The sequence below is a fragment of the Leptonotus elevatus genome, chromosome 2 (genome assembly GCF_054856555.1).
Source record: "Leptonotus elevatus isolate MCC_2025b chromosome 2, RoL_Lele_1.0, whole genome shotgun sequence".
Lineage (NCBI taxonomy): Eukaryota > Metazoa > Chordata > Actinopteri > Syngnathiformes > Syngnathidae > Leptonotus > Leptonotus elevatus.
In genome coordinates this window covers 41,593,056-41,596,932 of record NC_141240.1, presented here as the reverse complement: position 1 = coordinate 41,596,932, position 3,877 = coordinate 41,593,056, and the positions used below count along the sequence as shown (strand labels likewise).

Genomic DNA, 3,877 nt, shown 5'->3' with positions numbered 1-3,877 from the left:
CTCTCAAAGTCTTAGATGAAGCCGGATGGCTACGTTATTACTACAGTAGATGGATTATTAGCAGTTCATCTGGCTGCCACTAACTAATATCTACCTCACAACCGTTGTCATTATCGCATAACCTAAGTCGTTAGCACATTGTACACCAGAAAATGATCTATTGTACATGGGAAGCTCAAACATTAAGTACTCAACTGCATCCAGCCAAAGGAGTCAGAATTTTCCAAATAACTGTTTCAGTTGATTCATAATATATTTTTGTTTGTTTTGTTTTATTCATTTTTTCCTTTCGAACACATTATTACAGGTTACATCGATCACATCATATCATTTGTAACAATGACATACGAAAGAAGGGCTGACGGGTAGAAGCCATGGCTTATTAGTAACCCGTCCCCATCGATTCTTGCTCTACGCACGAATAAGTGGTTAAGAAAATGAATGGATGATTTTACTACGACATACTATATTTGTGTATTTAAATCAAATAAGTAAATGATGTAGAATAAAGGAAACGGTTGTAAACTAGATTATAGTGAATTGCTGTAAAAGTAAATACAGTAACTAATTTATATACAGTAAATACTTGTAAAAAAGGCAATAATGTACTGAGATTTTACAAGAATTAGCTGGCAACTTTTTTGCCACTTATTTCTTGTAAATTCTAGAGTCAATTCGTTACAGTGCAGCCAAACTTTTGTTGTAGTTGATTCATAATATCGTTTCAAGAATTTACGGCTAGCTAGCTACATTACAACTATAATTTTAGCATGTATTATTATCAGGGACTTGCGGTCAGAGGCAGGTAGGGGAGGCTCCTTTACCTTACTCCGTCCTGCGTGTGAAGAGTAAAATAATAATGATTATTATTATTATTACATGAAATAGCCTAGCTATGTTATAACTACAATGTAAGGATGCACTACTTGCCGTTCATCTAGCTGCCACTTCTCAACCTTCATCATTATCTCATAACCAAAATCATTTCCACTTTTTTTCACAAAATCCTAATGTATAACCAATGCTGTACATTCCTCAAGTATAATGGGATAAATAACATGTTTTTCTCTTTTATTTCCTTTTCAGCTAACGACGACATAAGTAAAGTCCCACACCTACACTTTGCACATTGTACACCAGAACAGTGATCTACTTGGAAAGCTCAAACCCTCAAGTGCCATTGCCTCAGAAACATGGAACACACATAGAAAATTATCGGGAACACTGATCCTAACTGAAAAAATTATTTACTGATTTTAACACGGATTGGTTTGTTACAACTTACAAACAGACATGCAGTTATGTTACCAGTGGTTACATTTATAATCGGGGCTTTCATAACCAGGTTAGCAAAAAATAAAAAACGTCTACGATGGGAGAACTTGTTTTAAAGTACTAGTAGCTTGTTTTCAATCAAGATGTTGCTTTAAGTGTAAAAACTATAGAACAGATCGATGAACTTCGTCTTGATAAATCACATGTTTACATCGATCTGATGAAGGTAGCGGAGCATGTACACGGAAGATCGGAATATGCAAGTAGTTGACCAGAAATCTTCATTCTGGAATGTAAAGCCTTTTTATTTATTTTTTACAGTGTGGTGTTGATTAAAGCACAATTAAAAGCTTTGAAAACAAATGTTCCAATTAAGGTAAAAATTGAAATAGAGGCTAATATTCTATTTTGGATTCATAGTTTTATTCTTGACTTCAAAAAAGCCCATGCCTCACCAGTCACATCATTGATTAATTAGTCGATCATTTTCCTTGCCATCATCAACTAATATATAAAGCTCTCAATTTCCCACATTCTACCACACAGTAATTTTAACAAATGTTTTGTCGGGCTTTTTCTTGAAAGGAACAAAATCTATTTTGACTACTACCACTCAGATGTGAAATAATAGAATTGTTGTCTTTTGTTGGTAGTTCTCCAAGAGGAACCCACTGGAGGAGGAAGAGGTACTGTGACATCACACGCACATGTGCTCACATGGTCCATGTACTGCCAATCACTGGGAGCAAATCTACTTGTTCATCAAAAACAACTAGCATTGCTGTGCCTTCACCAGTAGATGCCAGCAAAGCACAAATGGTTGCTATCACTCATGCGCTGTGAGAAAATGCTGTGAAAACTCACAAACAGACTCAGAAGCGTCTATATGTTATTCCACTTAATGGTTATAGTAGTCTAGATATCACTTTAATTGGGCTGATGACATAATATTGCCACTCAAAGAGAAAAACAGCAGTTTTCCATCGACATTATGCATAATTTTGTTGTTGCAAGTCACGTTCAACTAAAGAGTAAAGAAATAAGTAATTTAGTTGTTGTGTTTCTTCGTATTGCCCAACAGTGTACGGGCATATAAAAGCTCAGGTTATCCATGCCCTGGGAGTTAACGTGACAGAGATCATCCAACAAGTAAGTGCATGCAATACATGACGCGCCCAGCAAAGAAGTACACATTCTTGCTCTTATTATGAATGTTTGTTCTCTCACAGTTCCTCATTGATTTAACCAGTGGAATATGCCCGGAATGCGAAATTGAGATCAATACAACGGTAACCCAACAGCAGATCCTGGCCTTAGCCTGATGGAGTTCTAACTTCTCCATGTGCAACAGAGGAGATGCCAAGTGTTCCAGTTTATCAAGAGTGGCGTATGCTTGCCATGCACATAGGGAGGACTTAAAGGCATGCTCAACTAAATCTGACAATAAAAGAGTATACCGGCATATTGCTATGAGAAAAACTTCTTCTTTTTTTCAGATCTGGAATGACATGCAGGACAAACATAGTACCAGAATATTATTCATATTTTGAGTGAGTTGATTTTTCTGGACAAATAAGTTTTTGCACTTAATTTTGGTTTGCTGTGAATCCAATTTGTGCCATCCTTGAGCTTGAACTGTCTTTTTTATGTACGAGGGTATGAGGTTATTCTTTGATTATTTAAACCCTTTATGTTGAAGGCTATTTTTTTTTTTAATACATGGGCCATTGAGAGATGCATTTGTCAGACGAGGCCCATTGAATTATCATGTGGTGCAACCAAAAAGAAATAGCCAATGTGGGACTTTTATTTTGAAATACATTTAAAGACAGGAGTTTGTATCATCCACAAGACAACCAAGAACCCATGGAAGCATCTATCAGGTTTGTCTCACAACTATGTAAAATAAATAAATAAATAACTTTTTAGCAACATGTATGTATTTGGACATCATGTGGTATTACCTGAAAAAAATGTTTATATATATTTTTCCCCAACAAATTTATATTTTTATTATAATTTTACTTGATGTTTTGTTTAGTTTCGATGGTGAATGTAGCCACAACATGGCTAAAGGAGCTTGGGGGGGGGAGTGGTTATTGGCCCAAAGTGCCCCTTTATCTATTTATTTATAGTTTAAAAAAAAAATATATATATATATATATATATATATATATATATATATATATATATATATATATATATTATGATTTGTTTTTCCTTTGTTTGTGAAAGTAATTTTGTTGCCTTGCAAGACTAAAATTCAGCAACATAATTTGCATAAAACAAATGATTATGATCTTGGATGACGCGCTCTCATTCGAAGCCAGGTCGCTCACCGCTCCACCTTCTGTCAGGAAGTTGTTCGCCATAAAGTTGGCTCTGAGGGTACGAGGAACATGTATCCCACACTTTCATAAAGACCACGATCCTTCCCATCCACTTTCGCCACTGCAAAAATCTCCGGTGACCGGTGTACTGCTTCTGCTACAACTACTGATGCGTGTAAGGTACACAGAATATGTCGGAATTTGTATCTAGCTCAGAATTTTACTAAACCCCCCTTCCTGAAGACTCCAACTCAGCAAGGCAGACATTGTAT

General features: G+C 35.9%; 1 long non-coding RNA gene across 1 annotated transcript; it reads left to right on the top strand.

Moving 5' to 3' along the window:
- Positions 1-335: 335 nt before the first annotated feature.
- On the top strand, positions 336-3,209 carry LOC147180071 (uncharacterized). The gene is made up of 3 exons (XR_015093975.1): positions 336-1,961; positions 2,357-2,424; positions 2,505-3,209. It is a non-coding gene; the product is annotated as an uncharacterized LOC147180071 (long non-coding RNA).
- Positions 3,210-3,877: the final 668 nt, after the last annotated feature.